Genomic DNA, 22,068 nt, shown 5'->3' with positions numbered 1-22,068 from the left:
TTGATATATTGTGAGTTGGCATAAGAAATTAAATGGGAATTTTGTGGGAGTTTTGCAGAAGCTGGAGATGACACGTGAAGGCCTGCAGACAACACAGAAAAAGTTTAGAAACTCAGAAATGCATAAAAAGTATGTTTAGTATTGTATAATATCAACATATTTTATCTTTTAATACCATAATAATTCAGACTTCTCTGGTATGAAGGGAGGGTCAAAAATTTTTACATGGATTTTCTAGGTTGGGGGGGGGGCAGGGTTTCCTCTAACCCCCAGGATGTGAAAGGGATATTTGCAGAGGGGATGTAGATAATGTCCAGAACCCACCCCTATTCATTGTCTGAATAAACTAAAAACACCAGAATGAAAAATTCTGAGTGTTAAAAGAGAGAATATTTGGCATTCCAGATCACTTGCTTCTAGGATTAGGAGGTAGCTGACTCACCCCATCTCACTGCTGATTATCCCTATTCTACTTATCTTCTAAGAACCACTTTCTTCCAGAAGCTTCCCTGACTTCTCCACCATACATTATGTTCTTTTCCTACTAAACTCATAACACTTAGAGTCTAGAGTACCCATGTGGCATGCTTATTATATGTACTACCTTGCTATCTTTTCATATTTATCTTTTTTCCTCAACTCATAGAATACCATCCCACTTCAGGACCTCATCTCTTTTCAAACTATTGAAATAATTTCCTAATCGATCTCTGAGCTCTCTTCAGGTGCTACCCTAAGACTTTTTGGGACATCCTATGTAAAATACATGAGCTATTAAACTCAACATTTTTGGGACATGTTTTAATGCAGATTCCTTTGGTTGGACTAGGAGATCACTAAAATCTTTTCCAATTATCAGCTTCTGTGATTCATGTAGTTGTTTTTTTTTTTGGAAATTACTTTGGTTGTGTCAAGGGCAAGCTTTTGCCACAATGATCTCAAGTACATCAGAGGCTTAGTTTTTGACCCTTATGTAAGTAATAAGAAAATATTTCTTCTAGTTCTTATCCAAGTTCCTAATGTGAGCTTTTGCCTGCCTTGCTAGTCTGTAAACTCCTGGCTGGCTGGATCTTCCAATCTGTAAGGGGGTTTTAAAAGATCCCCCAGGTTTGTTAAGCCCTATGTGGGCCAATCTGTAAGGGCTTGCCATCTCCCCAACTGCTTCTCCTAGACTAACAAGAAACAAAATTTAAAAACCACTTTTCAATTAAAGAAAAAAACAAACAAACCAGGGTTTATTGATAAGAATAAACTTAGAGATAAGGACAAAGAAAAGTAAGATATATAACCTGTGAACTTGATACACGGACTCAACTGCTTCCTTTTCCCCTGCGCCTGTGGGTGTGGCTGGCTGCTGCCCTTACCTGCACTTCCTTTTAACATTGATTTTTATAACTTTGTGTTCCAAATTCTCTTCCTCTCTCCCTTCCCATCCCCCCTTAAGAGATCAAGCAATTCAATATAAGTTATACATATGTAGTCATGCAAAACATTTCCATATTAGTCAGGTTGTGAAAGAAAACAGAAAAAATAATTTAGAAAAAGGAACTAACAAAAAAATTATACTTCAATATGTTTTCAGATACCACCAGTTCTTTCTCTGTAGATGGATTGCAAGAATGCTGATTTTATATAAGTTGGGATAGTTTCCCTGTAAGGAGGCAAGGAAGCTGTCTTTAGGACTTGGTTGGTCCATAGCCCAGCCCATGTAGATTTGGCTCTAGCCTAAGGACTGGGCAGAGTTCCAACTCCTTTACCTTGAGTTTTTCTGACCCAGTATTGCTGTTCTGGAGTATGCAGGGTCAGAAAGGGGCTACATCTGTTTTCAGTAATTATTATTATTATTATTATTTAATAATAAATAAAGTTATCTGTGTTGCATTTGATGGGCTACAAGGGTTTGGTTGCATTCCGATCCTGAACCTGAATCACTAGATTAGTCTGATCTAGGTCTGATCCAGAATATTCTAGATAGAATCATAGTTTAGTGTCCCCTATATTCAAAAAGGAAAACCATCTACTGCTTCAAAGTTATAAATTCACTAGTTTGCTGTTGACTTCTTCAAAACTCTTAACAGATTGAAGTCCTGAAGCAATTTCATATTGTGTCCTGAAAACTCGCAATTTTCAGCACAATCCATATACTATTGGACACTGTTTTATCTCATTGGGAAAATATTAGAGTTCTCTGGCTTTCATCAATTTCTCTTCAGCTTTTGATTATGTAGTTGAGATTGTTCTACAGCAGCTAGATGATGCAATGGATTGAGCCCTGTGTCTATCCATCAATCAAGAAGGCCTGAGTTCATATTTGGTATGAGACACTACGAGTTATGTGAATTCACTTAACCTTTGTTAAATTAAGACATTAGCATTAAAAATTAAAATACCTATTTGGTTTGCTTTTGACTCCATAGGCAAGATTGGTTTTGTGATGGATTAAATTCTATTTTTTGTTTTGTTTTTTGTTTTTGTTTTGTTAAGGGCTAAAATTCTAGCTAGTCTGTCTAAAATATCTAATGAGTGGTCGCCAATAAATTATAAGCTTTAGCAAGAGTTAGGCTTTTAAGCATTTATTAAGGAAAATAAGAATTTGGTAAAGAGAGAGAGAAAGGCCTAGATTTCTATCTATTAAAGGGAGAGCACATTTTTAGCTCCGCTCTCCACCAGAGTCCAGAGGAAAAGAGCCCCAGAGTCAGCGCCAGTCTCTTCCTTCCTCCTCCCACTAGTCCGCGTCACTTCCTCCCGCCAAAGAAAAGACTCCTGGTCTTGCCCTCAAAGACCTTCGCTTCATGGGCAGAACTCTTCTACAGTAAGTATCCAGCAGGTGGCATCATTCCAATCGTTACAGTTTTGCGGGGCAATGGGGGTTAAGTGACTTGCCCAGGGTCACACAGCCAGTAAGTATCAAGTGTCTGAGGCCGGATTTGAACTCAGGTACTCCTGAATCCAGGGCCGGTGCTTTATCCACTGCGCCACCTAGCCGCCCCCGATGGATTAAATTCTAATCCCAAATGGTATCAAAAGTAAAAGCATTTATTAAGCATTTTCTCCAGGTCATGCACTATGCTAGGAACTGGGAATACAAAATACAAAGATGAAAATGAAATATTCCCTGGGATCCAGTCACTTACATTATGTGAGAGGAGACAACATACCTATATAAATATATACAAGATATGTAAAAACAAATAAATAATTCTGGAGCAGAAGTCACTAGTAGCTAAAGGTGGGGGAAAGGGAGGTTCAAGGAAGGCCTCATATGGAAGGTTTTGGCTTAACTCTGGAAGAAAGCTAGAGATTCAAAGAGGGCATTGGTTAAGGAAGGAAACTATGTTCTATTTATGCTTTTTCATTTATTTGTGAACAACTTGTGGAGCTCTTCAGATTTAAAAATTTTTTATTAAGATGTTTTATATTTTATTTTTCCAATTTAATATAAAACAAATTTTTAAAAATTTTGAGTTCCAAATTCCCTCTTTCTTTCCCTCCTTGTCTCCCCTACCCTCACCTTGATAAGGCAAGCAATTTGATATAGATTACATATATGTAGTAATGTAAAACATATTTCTATATTAGCTACATATTGAAAAAAAAACATATGCCTCTCCCTCAGTTTTTTTTTAAGTTTTAAAAAGTATGCTTGGTCTGCATTCAGATTCTGACACTTCCTTCTCTGGAGGTAGATTGCATTTTTTAAAATATAAGTCCATTGGGATTGTCTTGGCATTTTGTATTGCTGAAAATAGCTAAGTTATTCATAGTTGATCATCATACACTATTGCTCTTACTGTGCACAATGTTATCCTGGTCCTGCTTGCTTCATTTTGCATTAGCTCATGGAAGTCTTTCAAGGTTTTTTCTGAAAGCATCCTATTCATCATTTTTTACAGTACAATAATATTCCATTATAAGCATATACCACATGTTTAGCCATTCCTCAAATAATGGGTATCACCTCCATTTCCAATTCATTGATTGCCATGACAAAAAGAGCTGCTATAAATATTTTTGTATGTATAATTTTTTTTTAACTTTTAAAAAAATCTCTTTGGGATATAGACCTAGTCTAGTATTGCTAGGTCAAAAAGGGTCAAGGCCTGGGTCAAAAAGAGTATGCACTGAGTTTTTTTTAGACCTTTGGGCATAGTTCCAAATTGTTCTCTAGAATGGTTGGATGAGTTCACAACTCTACCAATAATTTATATTTCTAATTTTTACTGCATTATAATCTGAAAAGGATGCACTTAATATCCTTATACATGTTCAATTTTTGTGTAAGTTCCATGTACCACTGGCAAAAAGGCATATTCCTTTCTATTCACATTCAGTTTTCTCCAGAGATCTATCATAGCTAGCTTTTCTAAAATTTTATTCATCTCCTTAATGTCTTTGTTGTTTATTTTTTGTTTAGATTTATCTAGTTCTTAGATGGGAAAGTTGAGGTCCCTACTAGCATCATTTTATGGTCTATTTCTTCCTGTAGCTCATTGGACTTTTCCTTTAAGAATTTGAAAGCTATACCATTTGGGTCACATATATTTCATAATGATCTTAATTGTCTATAGTTTTTGTTCAGTTTGTTTACAGTTATGTCTGACTTTTAGTGACCCCATTTGGAGTTTTTCATTGTTGTTGTTTTTGTTTGTTTGTTTTGTTTTTTGTTTTGTTGTTTTCCAAAGATACTGGAGTAGCTTGCTGTTTCCTTCTCCAACTCATTTTATAAATGAAGAAACTGAGGCAAACAGGGTTAAGTGACCTGCCTAGGGTCACATAACTAGTAAATATCTGAGGCCAGATTTGAACTCAGTTTTCTATGGTAACTTTTAGCAAAATGCAGTTTCCCTGATTATCACTTTTAGGTTTTTTTTTTTTTTTTTAGTGAGGCAGTTGGGGTTAAGTGACTTGCCCAGGGTCACACAGCTAGTAAGTGTTAAGTGTCTGAGGCCGGATTTAAACTCAGGTACTCCTGACTCCAGGGCCAGTGCTTTATCCACTGCCCCACCTAGCTGCCCCTGATTATCACTTTTAATTAGATCTGGTTTTGCTTTTGCTTTGTCTGAGATCATGATTACTATCCTTCCTTTTTTTTTTTTAAAAAGTTCAGCTGAATGTGAATTGATCCAATCATTCTGGAGAGCAATTTAGAACTATGCCCAAAGGGCTATAAAATGGTGCATACCCTTTGATGCAGCAAAACCACCATTAGGTCTTTATCCCAAAGAGATCTTGAAAAAGGGAAAAGGACCCAAATATACAAAAATATTTATAGCTGCTCTTTTTGTGGTGTCAAATAATTAGAAATTGAGGGGATGTCCATCAATTGGGGAATAGCTAAACAAGTTGTGGTATATGAATGTAATGGAATACTATTGTGCTATAAGAAACAATGAGCAGGTGGATTTCAGAAAAATCTGGAAAGACTTACATGAATTGATGCTGAGTGAAATGAGCAGAACCAGGAGAACATTGTACACAGTATCAACAACACTGCATGATGATCAAGTGTGATAGACTTAACTCTTCTCAGAAATACAATGATCCAAGATAATTCCAAAGGACTCATCATGGAATATGCTCTCCACATCCAGAAAAAAAACAAACAAAACCAACAACTGTGGAATTTAGATGCAGATTGAGACATACTATTTCTACTTTTATGTTTGTTTTTTGATGTTTTCCCCTTTCGTTCTAATTCTTCTTTCATAGCATGACTAATGCAGAAATATGTTTAATGTGATTGTACATATGTAACCTATATCAGACTGCTTGCTGTCTTGAGGAGGGGGGACAGAGGGGAGGGAGGGAGAAAAATTTGGAACTAGAAATCTTATAAAAACAAATGTTGAGGGGGCAGCTAGGTGGCAAAACGGATTGAGCACTGGCCCTGGATTCAGGAGAACCTGAGTTCAAATCTGACCTCAGACACTTGACACTTCCTAGCTGTGTGAGCCTGGGCAAGTCACTTAACTCTCATTGCCCCACAAAAACAAACACACATACACAAAATTATCAATGCTTATTAAATGAAAAAAAAAACACAACAAATGTTGAAAACTACCTCTACATGTAACTAGAAAATAATAAGATACTTTAATGAAAAAAAAAACTCAGCTGAAGCATAATAGTTCCTGCTCTAGCTCCTTTACTCTCTGTGTGTCTTTCTACTTGGAGTCTATTTCTTGTAAGCAACATATTTTAAAATTCTGATTTTTAATCCACTCTATCTGTTTCTATTTTGTGGGTGAGTTCATCCCATTCACATTCACAGTTATGATTACTAAGTCTGTATTTGCCTCCATCCTATCTACCCCAACCCCATTTATCCTTCTTTTCTCCTTTCAGTCTGTCCCTCCTCAAAACTCTTTGGCTTCTGACCAAGGCCACCCTCAATCCTCTCTTTTCTTATCTCCTCCCCTTCTACTTCCCTGTAGGAGATGATAGATTTCTGTACCCAAATGAGTATGGATCTTATTCCATTTTTGAGCCAGTTCTGATGAGAATATGGTACAAGCGTTGCCTGCCATCACCCTATTTTCCCCTCCACTATAAAAGCTTTTCCTTTCATGCCTCTTTCATATGAGATACTTTTACCCCATTCTACCTTTCCCTTCTCCTTTCTCTCAGTGCATCCTTCTTTCTTAGCCCTTAATTTTATTTTATTTTATATCTTCCCATCATATTCAACTCACACTTAGACTCTCTGCCTATGTATAGTCCTTCTAATTGCCCTAACAATGATAAAATTCTTAGGACTTAAAAGTATCATTTTCCTATGCAAGAATGCAAACAGTTTAACTGCATTGTCTTGCTTATGATTTCTCTTTTATCTTTACATTTTCATGCTTCTCTTGAGTCTTGTATTTAAAAGTCAAAATTTCTATTTAGCTCCATTTTTTTTCATTAGTAATGTTTGAAAGTTCTCTATTTCATTAATTATCTATCCCCCCCGCCCCACAAAAGTGTTATACTCAGTTTTTCTGTGTAGACTATTCATTGTAATCCCAGTTCCTTTGCCCTCCATAATATCATTTTCCAAGCCCTCAAATCCCTTAAGGCAAAACCTGCTAAATCTTTTGTTATTTTGACTGTGACTCCATCATATTTCAATTGTTTCTTCCTAGCAGCTTGCAATATTTTCTGGAATTTGGGTCACATTTGTGAGAATTTTTATTATGGGATCTCTTTCAGGAAATGATTGGTATATTCTTTCAATTTCTCTTTTGCCCTCATGTTCTAGGATATTGAGGAAGTCTTCCTTGATAATTTCTTGAAATATGATGTCTAGGCTCTTTTTGACCATGACTTTCAGGTAGTCTAGTAAGGCTTAAATTAACTTTCCTACATCTGTTTTTCCAAATCAGTTGTTTTTCCAATGAGACAGTTAACATTTTCATCTATTTTTTCATTCTTTTGATTTTGTTCAATTGTTTCTTTCTTTCTTTTCTTTCTTTTTTTTTTTTTGGTGAGGCAATTGGGGTTAAGTGACTTGCCCAGGGTCACACAGCTAGTAAGTGTTAAGTATCTGAGGCTGGATTTGAACTCAGGTCCTCCTGAATCCAGGGCCGGTGCTCTATCCGCTGCGCCACCTAACTGCCCCTGTTCAATTGTTTCTTGATGTCTCATGGAGGTATTATTTTCTGCTTGGCCAATTAAAAATTTTAAGGAATTATTTTCTTCAGTGAGCTTTTGTACTTTACTCCCATTTGACCAACTGTAGTTTTCTTCAGTGAATTTTTGCATCTCTTTTTCCATTTAGCCAATTCCAATTTTTAAGGAGTTTTTCTCTTCTGTGGACTTTTGTGCCTCTTTTACCATTTGGTCAATTCTGGTTTTTAAGGTGTTATTTTTTTTTTAAGTATTTTTGTGCTTCCTTTACCAAGCCATTTACTATTTTTTAATGATTTTCTTACATCACACTCATTTTGTTTTTTTCCTTTACCTTCCTTATTGGATTTTAAAAATCCTTTTAAAATTCTTCCAGGAATTCTATTTTGAGCCTGTGATTAATTCACATTTTAATTTGAGTCTTTGCATATAGTTGTTTTGATTTTGTTTTCTTCTTTTGAATGCCTTGATCTTCCCTGTCATCATAGTAACTTTGCATAGTCTGTTTCTTTTTTGTTGTTGTTATTTTGCTCATTTTTCCAGCCTATTTCTTGACTTTAAACTTTATTTTAAGTTGGGCTCTGCTGCTGGGATGGAGGCACTACCTCAAGTTTCAGGATTTTTATGCTGCTGTTTTCAGAGCTAGTTCTGGGGGTCTGTAAGTTTTTGTTGCTTCCAAGGCCATATGATCTAAGTAGAGACATGGTCACTGCTCTTATGTTCTGTGACCACAGTCACTCTTTTCTGTCCTGGAACTGTGGTTCAATCCTTCTCTCTCTCTCTCTCTCTCTCTCTCTCTCTTTTTGGTGGGGCAATGGGGGTTAAATGACTTGCCCAAGGTCACACAGCTAGTGTCAAGTGTCTGAGGCCAGATTTGAACTCAGGTCCTCCTGAATCCAGGGCTGGTGCTTTATCCACAGTACCACCTAGCTGCCCCAATCCTTTTCTCTTAATAGATGAGGACACCAAGATCAAGAAGAGGTTAAGTGAATTTCCCAAGTTCAAATAGGTAACAAATAGCTAAGCTGGGATCCAAGCCCAGGTCCTCTGACTCCAAATACAGAACCCAGAGCTCTTCAACAAATATTTATTCAGCATTTATTATATGCCAGGCACTGTGTTAGGTGCTGGAGATTCAAAGAGAAAAATGAAACCTTTTTGTCCCCAAGGAGCTAACATTTTCCCCAGCAGCACACAAATAATTCTGAGACAATAAAACTCAAGGTTGGAGAGAACAGGTACAACTTGGGAATCAGGGGAAATTTGCTGAGGAGTTGTACCTGAGCTGAGTCTTGAAAGATAATAAGAATGATGGGAGGTAGAGATGAGAAGAGAGGGAACTCTGGCTATGGGGGAGGGCATGTGTGAATAAAAGCACTGAGGCTAGAGATGGCTATGGTGAAATAGGGAAATAGTAGTTTGATAAGAAAATAAAACAGGGTCTTAAATACTCAATGTGGAATGCCAGCTCTGCTTCTTGCAATCTGATTCAGGCCATATGGACCCCTATTTGATCAGAAAAATAGAATCTTATTACTTCAGGTACTTACTAAAGAGTTCAGCAATAAATGGTTTGCAATTTGGCACTTTGCAAAGATGCTTCCCCCCCTCTTTTTTCCAGTTGAATTCAACATTTTATTAAACCTCTGCAGAGTACTATGCTGGTTGCTGGCAACGATAGAGAGCTGAATAACTGGTTCCCTGTTCTCTATTCCTTGTTTTAAAATAATACCTTTAAAAAATTTTATTTTTTTATTTTGAATTTGAGAAATATAAAAAGAAAGAAAACTCCTTATGAAAAGCAGAATAGAAAAATATACTTTATGTGAAACCGTGAATCTCTGTTACATACAGCTTGCTTTAAAAAATATAGACACATATATAAGAAATCCAACCAGTTATTTTCAAAGTTGTTCAGCTTATCTGTGTTTTCCTATGTACTTTTCTATTCTTCTGTGTGCATTAAAATACTTCAGTGAATCTTTTTTTTCTTTTTTCAGCAGCAGTATTCCTACTCCTCCATTCAAATCCTCCACCCCTTGCAAATAAACAAAAACATAACTCTTGTAATATAGTCAAGAAAAATAATTCCATACTTTTGCCATACCTCCAAATGCATATTTTATTGTATACTTTTGTCACCTTTCTGTCAGAAGGTGGGTAGCATCACTGGTATGTTGAAATCATGGTTGGCCATATTATTGATAAGAGTTCTTAAGGTTTTCAAAATGTTTTTTCTTTACAATGTTATTTAACCATATTCATTGATCTCCTAGTTCTTTTCACTTTCCTTTGTTTTAGTTCATGGAAATCATCTGAGTTTTTTCTGAAACCATCCATTACATCATTTCCTATTGCAATAATATGGCATTACATTCATTTATCATATGGGTCTGGTAGTGCAGTTTACTGTTTTTTGAGGAATAGTTACAAATTATTTTCCAGAATGGAACAGCTGTACTAATTCACAGCTCCATTATCATTGCATTAATGTGCCTGTTTTTCCACAGTCCCCTTAATATTTATCATTATCCTCTTTTGTCATCATTGTCAATCTGATGTATATAAAATGGAACATCAGAGCTGTTTTGTTTTTTTATTCATCTATTAATCTTTTGGATTTCCTTCATTAAAAAATGCCCATTTATATCTTTTGACCAAAGGTTCTTTTCAGACCTTTGATATTTGAGAAAGGTAGCTGATTGGCTAAATTAAATATGTTTTCAACTAGTTTCTCCCAGTTCTATGCTTATATGAATTTAGGGCATAATAAAGCAATGTACCTAGAACATATTATCTCCATTAAAATATTTTCATTGAGTTATTATTTAATATTATGCCCTTACTTTGAATAGAATAGCAATTAAAGAAACATTCATTTACATAAAACTTCCCTCTTTTGCAAAGCCATAGGTTTGGACATTGCATGTTTTGTTGCTCAATATCCCTTGCACATTGTTAATATACATTGTACATGTGTTAATTTTGTGCTTTGATTCATTGCCAAATTTGTACATATTCATTTCCTGACAAAATTGTAGAAATCATTCTTGAAAAGATGGTTTGTGAGCACTTAGAAAGTTAAGTAGTAATCACTAAGCACCAGCATAGGTTCGTTAAGAATAAAGAAGGCCAAATTTACTTCCAATATTTTTTTGAAGGATTGTTAGAGTGGCAGATTAAGGGAATGTTGCATACAAAACATGCCTGAATTTTCACAAGACATTTGGCAAAGGATCCCACGATAACTAGCAATAAAAGGAAAGATGTGGATTGGATGATAGTGACATCAGAACTGTTTGTATATCCAGATTGAAAAGATGGAGAACAATGATAAATATCAGTATGGAAGAAAATCTTTAGCCCAAGAAAGTCTCAAAGAATATCACTCTTTTGCCTGTTCTGTTCAACATTTTCATCAATGATTTTAGTTGAATGTTTATCAAATTGGACAATATGTTTGATAATGGAATTGGTATGCAAAACTACATATGCATGTATGTGTATATGTATTTTATATATGTATGTATGTGTGAGAAAATGGGTAGTTGTCTCCTTGTTTTATTCTCTTATCAAACTACTATTTCCCTATTTCACCATACCCATCTCTAGCCTCAGTGCATTTATTCACAAATGCCCTCCCCCATAGCCAGAGTTCCCTCTCTTCTCATCTCTACCTCCCATCATTCTTATTATCTTTCAAGACTCATTGAGTCGATCATACTCCTCCTGACCTGTTTGTAGGATAAACGTCTCTGATCCCCTCCTCCCACTCTGGCTAACAAAATGACATGGTTCAAGGAGCCCTGGTCTCAATAAGGTCCGCTCTGGAGTTGTGTCCATATAAGGAAGAATAAGGTCCACTCCTGAGTTATACCCATATAAGGAAGAGGGTTGGGAATACTGCATTCAGATTTGGACATAATTTTGTGCATAGATTGTAACCCTCGAGTAATCAGACCAATGATGAAAAAGGGGAGGGTCCATTCGCATTAGGGACTAGGGTATAAAACAGGGTCTTCGAGCCCCCTTTCTTTGCACCCACTAGCTGCACACTAGGGTGCCTCCTTCTCATGAGAAGGAAATAAAAGAGCCTTTGTCATATCGATGCTGAGTTCCTGAGAATTATTGAGAAGAGGATTGTTGTCCCTCACAGTATGTATACATATTATTGGATATGTGTGTATGCTGTCATATAGGTTAGATCAGTTAGATAGATAGATAGATAGATGGTAGATAAGATTAAATATAATGTAGTTATGTGTAAAGTCCTATACTTGGGTTAAAAAAATCTACTGTGCAGTTGAAGGTTGAGGGAGGTATGACTAGAAAGTAGGCTGGATGTATTCCTGAATTGCAAATCCAATATGAGTTAATTGACATAATAATCATCAGAGAAAAAACATCATAAAGGCTAAAATAACATTAGTTTGTATTAATAGAAGGGTAGTGTCTGAATGGACTTCATAGTATCAATGTATTCTCTTCGGGTCACAACATATTTGGAACACTGTGTTCAGTTCTGGACATGTGAGTTTAGGAAGAAAATTAACAAGATGAAGCATGTCCAAAGTGTGGGGTTCAAGGCTTTAAGGACACTCAATTTCATACTACAGATGACTTAGTTGAAAGAAATGGGAATGTTTAGTCTAGATATGATCAATATCTTCAAGTTTTTGAGAGTTGTCATGTAGAAGTGATTTAAATTGTTTTACTTGATACTGGAAAATTATGTCCAAATTCAGTTGCCCAAGGAAATTTATCAGTATTGTACATCAATTTCATAATGGCATGCTTGCCCAGGTTTGATAATGGATGATGGTCTCTCACTTTCCCAGTCACCAAAGGCTATGTGCTTGCTCCCATGCTTTTTAGCATGATGTTTTCAGCAATGTTGTTAGATACCTTCAATGAGGGTCAACATGGCATCAAGGTCAGGTACTACACTGATGATAAATATTTAACTTGAAAAGCCTTCAAGTCAAGACTAAAGTGAAGAGAGAGTTGGTGCATGATATTTTTGTTCAGAGATAATTGTGCATTCAATGCAGCCTCTGAAGCTGAGATATGACAAAGAATGGATCAATTCTCTGCTGCTTATGCTAATTTTGGCCAAACAATTAACACCCAAGAAAACACAGGATGCCCACCAGTCACCACTATACCATCCATACATGGAACCATTGATAACAACAAATGGAGAAATTCTGAATACTGTGGATAAGTTCACTTACCTTGGTAGTATACCTTCCAGAGATGTACATGTAGGTAACACATGCATTGCCAGAGCTAGCTCAGCTTTTGGGAGACTCTGAAGAAAAGTGTGACAAAGAGTAATAGACTGTCTACCACACTGAAGGTCTACAGAGCCATTGTGCTGACCTCATTGTTATATGTCTGTGAAACTTGGATGGTGTGCCAGCATCATACCAGGAAATTGGACCTATTCTATTTGAATTATCTTAGGAAGATTCTGAAGATCATCTGGCAAGAAAAGGTACCAGACAGAAATTCTTTCTCGAACTGAACTGCCAAGCAAACTCTATTGCAAAGAATACAACTCCAATGGGCTGTCCATGTTGTTCTAATGCCAAATGCATGTTTGCATAAAAGACTCTTTTATGAAAAATTAATTCAAGGAAAGCACTCACATCATGGTCAGAATAAGCCATACAAGGACATTCTCAAGGGTTCTTTGAAAAACTTTGCAATTGATTGTGTGACCTGGGAGGTGCTGGCAAAGGACTACCTTTCATGGAATAACCACATCAAAGAAGGTGCTGTGCTTAATAAGCAAGGCAGATTTGCAGTAGTTCAAAAGAAATGTGAGATGTGAAAATTTAGAGATATTTCCACTCCAGATGTTCATATAGACTATTTGTGCTGGACCTGTGGTAGAGTGTTCCAAGCTCATTTTAGTCTGATCAACAACAGTCAGACACACTTTAACTTGACTCCAACATAGTGACATCATTTTGGTCCTCTTTGTGAATGAAGGACAACAACCAATCAACTTGACACTAGAGTAGAGAATTAGGGACAAAGGTTGAAAGTTACAGAGAAAAAAGTTTTGGTTCAATATAATGAAAAGCTTCAAATCATTTAGATCTATACAAGAGTGGAATGTGGTGCCACAGCAAGTTCCCCATCAATGGAGATCTTTTCATAAGAGCTGAATGATGACTTTTCAGGGGGTATTGTCATCTATCATATATAACTATATGTGAAGCATATGACTTAAGTAAATTATTATGTATTTTGGTTGATCAGTTGATTTCTTGCTCTACATGCAGGACATTTTCTCAAGAACCATGCTAAAAACAATATCTTTCACTTAGCAGCACATGTTTTCCCTGTAAAGTGTTCCAATGAGTTTCTATTGAATTTAACAAAAACCAGAATCTGATTGGGATTTTTTCAGTGTTGTTGCTTAAACAGAAATTATGCATTGTCCACAAGCTTCTTATACTATCAGTATTTTTTGTAATCTGATTGGACTCTTATGACCAAGGGAAGCTATGCTAACTATTCTTCTCTTTCCTCTACACTATCTCATCATCTTATTTCTCCCCACCCCCAGAAGATTTATTTCATTTCCCTAAACCAAGGTGGAAGGTCCTAGCTGGCTCCTTTTTTAGAAAAAGTGGTAGATCTAATCCATATTGCTTAGAGTATATTGGCTATCACCTAGCTCCTTTACCTTAAATGCAGAGTTTCTCTGATACCTTTAGTGGCAGAACCTGCATACTTCTTTATTTGGGGGGGGTGGCAATGAGGGTTAAGTGACTTGCCAAGGGTCACACAGCTAGTAAGTGTCAAGTGTCGGAGGCTGGATTTGAACTCAGGTCCTCCTGAATCCAGGGCTGGCGCTTTATCGACTGTGTCACCTAGCTGCCCCCAGAATCTGTATGCTTCTAGCTTCCAAATGAGTGGCTGATCAGCGCAATACTCCATTTTACCTTTTAAATGGTAAAAACTACTGTGGTAAAGATAAGTTCCTTATCCTGATGACCAGATACCCACATTGGAAGAAAATAGCACTATTTCTGTTCCCTTCCAGAAGCATCCCCATACCTTGAATAACTTGATCTATCTTCCAAAAGGAAGATAAGTGAGGAGGAACAATTAGGGAAGAAGGAACAGCATTCCTTTGCTCCAGTAAGAGGTGCTGAAATGAATAGATGTACCTCCTGGGACACTGAAAAAAGAAAGGAGACAGGTACCAGTGACATCATAAACGAGCATTCAATTAGAAACAAAAACTTCTTGGGCTGGCAAAAGGAGAAGTTCCCTCACATTCCTTCACTTAATATCAAATCCTACTGTGTGAGTTTTGAGACTAAGGACACCACCATTAACAACAAGAATAACAATAGCTGGCATGAATATAGCACTTAAAGGTTTGCAAGGTGCTTTATATATTATTTCATTTTATCCACACACTAACCATAGGAAGTAGGTGTTATTATTCCCTTTTTTTACAGATTAGAAAATAAACAAGTCAAGTGACTTGCCCATCATCACATAGCTAGTAAATTTCTAAGGACAGATTTGAGTTGGTCATCTGAAAAACAAAAACAAACAAGTCTTGTTTTCAAGAGGAAAACCAAAATACAGAAAATGATGTGCTAAACTATTGAGAGTGTTGAGCCAAGCAAGAGTCGAGGATCAAGAAAGCAAAGAGATGATGAGCGCCACCTATTGGAGTAGAGCCAAACGGTCGAGATTAGCAAGTAGGGTGAGAACTGAGCAGCAGGTTTCAGAGAACAGTGAGACAGAGGGAGAGCTGACAGCTCTGCAGTGATATGACCATCACCTGCCAGGAATCAAAGAGAGATCTAGAAGAGCATTGAAGGAGGTGGGAACTGACAAGAAACAGAAACTGAGACAGAAATTGAAAGTGACAGAAGCAGGAGATAAACTATACTTTAGGGGTACAGAGAAGCTGTGGAAGGGATTCAGTCAAAAAGGATTTCTTAAAGTGCTATTATGTGCTAGCCACTATGTTACCAGATGCAGCTACAAAGAATGGCAAAAACAGAGTTCCTGTTCTCAAGGAGTTTGTATTCTAATAGAAAATAGAACATAGAAATAACTCAGCACTTAGACCAGATATACAGCATAAATGAAAAATAAACCCAGCAGGAAGGCACTAGCCATTTGGAGTACTAGCAAAATCTTCCTAAAGAAGATAGGATTTGAGTTGAATCTGAAGGGAAGCTAAGAAGTAGTGGTGAGGAGGGAAAGCATCCCAGATATGGGAATCAGCTATTGAAAAGGCATGAAGGGGGAAAGCTAGGTGGCTCAGTGGATAAAGCACCGGCCCTGGATTCAGGAAGACTTGAGTTCAAATCCAGCCTCAGACACTTGACACTTACTAGCTGTGTAACCCTGGGCAAGTCACTTAACCCTCATTGCCCCACCAAAAAAAAAAAAAAAGAAAGAAAGAAAAGGCATGAAGTTGGGAGATAGAGTTAAACACGTGAGGAATAGCAAAAAGGCCAATGTTACTAGATCATAGGATACATAAAGGTGTGACATTGTCTTTGGAGGTGATGACCCTTCTATACACACTGACAAAATAGACGAGGGCATCTGGGATGGTGGGGATAGTGCTTGCGTCTCCTTGGCCCAGTCCATATTTAAAGCTGAAAATCCTACCCCAAGGTGTCCACTGAGCTTTCTAGCATTGTTTTGGGAGCAAAGCTTTAGGGAATTCAAGAAAGTGCCATTGAAGAGGTAGGCAGTGGTGTAAAAAGTGCTTGCATGTTTTTCTGTTTTTTGCTCATTGCACCTGAGTCAAGTTTGGGGAAGGAAAGAAGCTTGATATTGCTCACAGCAGTGAGGGGGAGGGACACTTTGGAAGACAGTAACATCTTTTCATAGTTACCTGAGTGTGGTTAAGTGATAAAGCCATTGGGTTTGTGAAAGGGTTTAAAATATAGTGCAGCCCATTCTAGGGATGCCAAGACTTCTTGGTCTTGTAACACAGACCCAGAGCCTCCTTTGGGGAAGTTATTGTGTAAGATCTGGGACACAGTAGGTGTAGTTGTACCAATGAGAATGTTTCTCAGTTCTTCTTTCTCAATATTTTAAAATTCTTTGTTATCAAATGGGTTCTCTTCACATTTGAAGTCAGTGGAGTTGAAGTCTGGCTTTGTGTGGGGTAGGCTGAGAACTTTTTGTTTTATGGCACTGCTGCTGACACAGGTTGGGGATTGGGGTTGAGAATATTATGCTGTAAGCTGGCAATGATGGGGTTAATGGGAGGTAGCATTATTGTCAGGCAGTGTGTCACTTTCTGGGCCACTCTTGGAATTCACTTTGGATCTGACAACTTTTCACTCAGCTTCTCATTGACCTTCCTGGATTTTCTTTATGTCTTCTGTCCATTCTCTCCTCACCCAATTGGGCAAAGAGAATCCAATAGGCAGGCCAACTTTAGGTGGTATTTTAAATTTGTTTCTTATCTTAAATGGGACATAATAAAAGTAGCTGAAAGACCCTGAGCACAGAAGCTTCAAAGATATCACTGCCCACTGTTATATGCCACCCTAGCTCAGTCTCTGTGGCACTTACAGCAACCCCTAGGGAAAATCAGCAGCAGCACCTCCAGCTCGGCCATCCACAGTTCATGAAGGTCTTTCAAAGCCAAACACAGGAATTTATATTTGATCCTTAAAGTTATATGAAGCCACTGGAGTTTCTTGAATATGGAGGTGACAAGGTCAGACCTGTGTTTTAGACAAATAACAATGGTACCTGAGTAGAGATGGGATCGAAGTGGGAAGAGATTTGAAGACAAGGGATGAACTAGAAGACTATTGCAGTAGTCCAGGCACTAGGTGATGAGAACCTTCACTGAGATGCTAGTTATGTGAGTAGAGAGAAGAGAATGTGGTGGTGAGAATGAGAGGTGGTAAAGGTAGAAATGACAAGGCCTGACAACAGATTAGGTATGTAAGGTGACCTAATGGAGGTCAAGGATGCCACTAATGTTTTAAGCCCAGATTACTGTGTGCATGAAGATTTTGGGGGGAGGACAGATAATGATTTTTGTTTTGAATATGTTGAACTTTAGATGTCCTTGGGACATCCAGTTGAAGATGTCCAAAAGGCAGTTAAAATGAGGACCAGAGCACAGGAGAGACACTAGGTCTGGAAATATAGATTTAGGAATCATCTGTATAAAGATGAAAATTGAACCCATGTGGGCTGAAGATCACCAAGTAAAATAGTATAGGGCAGGGCTTTTTAAACTTTGTCCACTCATGACCCGTTTTTGTCTGAGAAATTTTCATGTGATTGCAGGTATATAGGTATATAAAATAGGTATAAATAACCTTTTACTGTTGCAAATTTTTTTTGCAACCCCCACATTCAGTTATATGATCCCACATGGGGTCACAATTGATAGTTTAAGAAGCTTTGGTAGAGGGTTGGCAAACTATGGCCTATGGGCCAAATCTAGCCCACATTTTAAATTTATTAAATTTTAACATTCATTATTTTCCATTTTGAGTTCCAAATTTTCTCCCTCTTTCCAGCCCTTCCCCCTACTCACTGAGAAATCAAGCAATATGATATCAGTTATGCATGTGAACTAATGTAAAACATGGACCTCACGTTTTAAAAATGTAAAAACTATTTTAGCTCACGGGCCACACAAAAAAGGTGACAGGCAAAATTTAGCCCATAGGCTGTAGTTTGCTGAACCCTGCTATAGAGCAAAAAAAAGAGAAAAGGGACCATAACATAGTGGACATTAGTGGACATGATCTGGATGAAGATTCAGCAAAGGTAACTAAGAAGGAAACATCAGAGAGGTAGAATGAAAATTAGAAGAGAGTATCCAGGAGTAAGCGATCAATGACAGAGAATGCAGAGTGATGAAGAAAGACCTGATAAGAAAAGGCCACTAGATTTGGCAATTTCAGAGAAAGCAGTTTCAGTTGAATAATGCCAGATTGCACAGGTTTGGGAAGTGAGAAGAGAAGAAATGGGGTTCCTATTGTAGACAAATTTCTCAAGGAATTTAGCCAAGAAGAGGAGGAGAGAAACATGAAGATAGCTTGAAGGGAAAATTGGAACCAATAGAGAGATTGAAGATTAGCAAGAGAATTGGGATGAAAGTTGGAGAAATCTACTGAAGAATATGAGTTTGGATGGAATCAAAGGAGCATGGCCAAAGGGCAAGAAGAAGGGCAACTTTAGGAATGAAAGAGGAGATAAGGGGAGAATATGTATGAGTGATGAGATAAGGAAGAGGGGAGAAGAGGGAGCTCTTAACAGCCTCAGTTGTCCTTGGTAGAGTATGAGGTAAAATCCTTAGCTGAGGGAGTAAAGGTGGGAATTCTATGGAAGGCTGGAGGATAGGAAATGCACTAGGAAGGTCTAAAAAATTACCTTGCTGTAGTGAGGGCCCAATTTAGATTATGTAACATACATTTGCAATAGACCTAATCAGCACAATTTCTAGATTTCCTCCAAGTCCCTTCAGCATCACATGAATGGGAGTAGAGGAAGTAGATGGTGAAAATAACCCAAGGTTGGGGTTTGGCATTGCATCTTCTTCAGGATGAACAGGGAGGCAAGGGATATAAGTGTAGAGTTGAATTGATTTGCCAAGGAAGGGCAGGGAAGAGAGCATAGTCTGTGCAGGGGAGATAGCTTGACAACAAACTGAGGTATAGAGGATTGCCTCAAATGCATTGGTGATGGATAGACAAGGTGATTTCTCTAGTGGCATTCTCCCTTCCAGATTATATTCAGAATACAACTAAAATGGTAACAATGGCTGATTCTCATTCTATTGGTTGACAGGGAGATAATGAGTCAAATTGGGCCTAGATAGAAAAACAGAATTCTTGAAGAAAATGATTAACTTCTTAGTGGCTAGAGCAGAAATGGAAGCTATTTAAGTAAAGTGAGGATTGCTGAGTTAGTAGTAATTCATTTCCATTCCTTTTTTTGGGGGGGGGGCAGGGCAATGAGTGTTAAGTGACTTGCCCAGGGTCACACAGCTAGTAAGTGTCAAGTGTCTGAGGCCAGATTTGAACTCAGGTCCTCTTGAATCCAGGGCCAGTGTTTTTATCCACTGTGCTATACCCTTCCATGGCAAAAGAAGTGGAGTCTTGAACTATAATGATGATTGTCATTCTTATTCAGCTTAAGTCTTTCTTCTTTAACCCCTCTATATTGTCTGTCAGTCTTTTCACCATACAAATGCTTTATAAGATTACTAATTAAAGACAAAAGCAGGTTAGCAAAATTATGAACAAAACGAGCATATCTGGAATTTATAGGGTTGTCTCAGAAGCACAGCCAGGCTGGGGAAGGGCTGAGCCTGAAGCTGCAAATGTAGTTAGAGAAAGTTGCGCATGAGCATTAGATCTCTGGACTTCCCTGGCAGGGGAATCAATGGGCTTGGCCATGGGAGGAGTAGAGGGTGGGGTCTGGAGAGGAGGGGAGGGACCAGGGCAATTTGAATCAGACTTGATTTTGAACTCAGGCCTGGATTCTTCTTCCCCCATTTTGCCTCCAGGCGCTAGGGGATTAAAAGCTTCTAGAGGGTGGGTCGTTGCCTCCAGGCATGCAAAATTAGAGAATCTCTCAACATTAGAATTTTAAAAAAATACCGGAGTGCTTGAGGTTTCTCTGAAAAAAGCATGGCTTAGAGAGGGGGAGATAGTCCCTTGTCTGAGCACCTTGCTGGCTCTTCTAACAAAAATAAAAATAAAAATAGAAAATCCACAAAAACAAAGCATTAACATCATCTTATCCCCCATTTGTCTGGTTAAACAGACTAAAATCAAAAATAGGGTAATTAGGGACTTTAAAAGGTCCATTTGAAAAAATTTAAAGGGAAAACACCTGGCAATTCAGCAGTACTTCGGATTTAAAGGGATAGGGTAGGGGAAATTTCTTACCCAACCGAAAGATCAGAAGCGAGGTTCAGCTTTCCTCTTCCGGGTCAGCCATCTGTTAAGGGCTAAAATTCTAGCTAGTCTGTCTAAAATATCTAATGAGTGGTCGCCAAAAAATTATAAACTTTAGCAAGAGTTAGACTTTTAAGCATTTATTAAGGAGAATAAGAATTTGGTAAAGAGAGAGAAAGGCCTAGATTCCTATCTATTAAAGGGAGAGCGCATTTCTAGCTCCCTTCTCCACCAGAGTCCAAAGGAAAGAGCGTCAGACAGAGCGCTACTCTCTTCCTTCTTCCTCCCACTGTCACTTCCTGATGCCAAAGAAAAGACTCCTGGTCTTGTCCTCAAAGACCTTCGCTTCATGGGCGGAAGTCTTCTACAGTAAGTCTCCAGCAGGTGGCGTCATTCCAGTCGTTACACCCCTTTCCATTCCTTTTTGAAGTCTTCCCCACCTCCCTACCTCCACTTTTGTGTTATTATCAGATGATTTAGAATAGGAAATTATTTTATGAGAAAAAGGCATGAAAATGCCCCAAGGCCATTTCTTTATATTCCTTTTTGGGGGGAGGGGGGCTTTTAGGGAGAAAACAGTCATTTCTTATTCAAAGATTCTTTCTTCATGTTCCCCTTTCTAGGGATCTGTAAGAAGAGGGTTCAAGTCTTTAATGAGGATCTTGGTTCATTTTTAGTCAATGAACTACTTTTCTTTTAGTAAGGCAATTTTGATTCATACTGCCTAATTAAGACCTTCTCTGCAATGACCTCTTGCCCAAATCTCCTTTAATTCAGACACTTTGAGATATAACATCTAAATTGGCCACCCAAACCCACCTTTGGCTCTTTGTGAGGTCAGAACCATGGAAACAAGGAAATTGTCTCACCTAAGACTAAGTCTTGGATTTTACCTGATCCTTGGGTGTTTGTTATTAAGGATACAAAATAGGCAAGTCTGAGGAACCTCTGATAAAAGGACAGGCATGGACATTGATGAGAATGAAAGTCATAGATGATTTAGAAACTTCCTTTTATCTAGTCCCATCACTCTCCAAGCCTGAGTTATTGGCAAGAAGTCAAAATGACTGATCTGATTTTCAATTTACCTTCCCCCCCCATCTCCCCCTTTCCTTCTCTCCCTCTCTATCTCTTTCCTTATCTCTCCATTTCTTTCTCCCTTTCTTTTTTCTCTCTTTCTATCTCTCTCCCTCATTTTCTTTCTCCCTCCCTTTCTCTTTCTCTCCCCTTTCTTCTTCTCTCTGTCTCTGTCTCTGTCTGGCTCTCTTTCTTTTACAGATGAAATAATAGTTGAGACATATTAACATCTGCTTTGTAACATGTTTTTTATAATATGTCCAGTATACACACATGTGCATTTGTAAGTGTATATATATATAAATAATTATAATAATATTAAAATTTATATAGCACTTACTATGTCAGGCACTGTACTAAGAACTTTATAATTATTATCTCATTTGAATATAAATGTATATAAATATATATGTTGTAAAGCAGATGCTGATTTTCATACATGGAA

The 22,068-nt window shown here is 37.7% G+C and overlaps 1 pseudogene; it reads right to left on the bottom strand.

Moving 5' to 3' along the window:
- Positions 1–22,068, bottom strand: part of LOC122752178 — an 86,473-nt pseudogene that overhangs the window by 33,709 nt on the left and 30,696 nt on the right.

Source organism: Dromiciops gliroides, chromosome 1 (genome assembly GCF_019393635.1).
Source record: "Dromiciops gliroides isolate mDroGli1 chromosome 1, mDroGli1.pri, whole genome shotgun sequence".
Classification (NCBI taxonomy): domain Eukaryota; kingdom Metazoa; phylum Chordata; class Mammalia; order Microbiotheria; family Microbiotheriidae; genus Dromiciops; species Dromiciops gliroides.
Note: the sequence above shows the minus strand (reverse complement) of the source record. Positions and strands in the feature narration are given on the sequence as shown.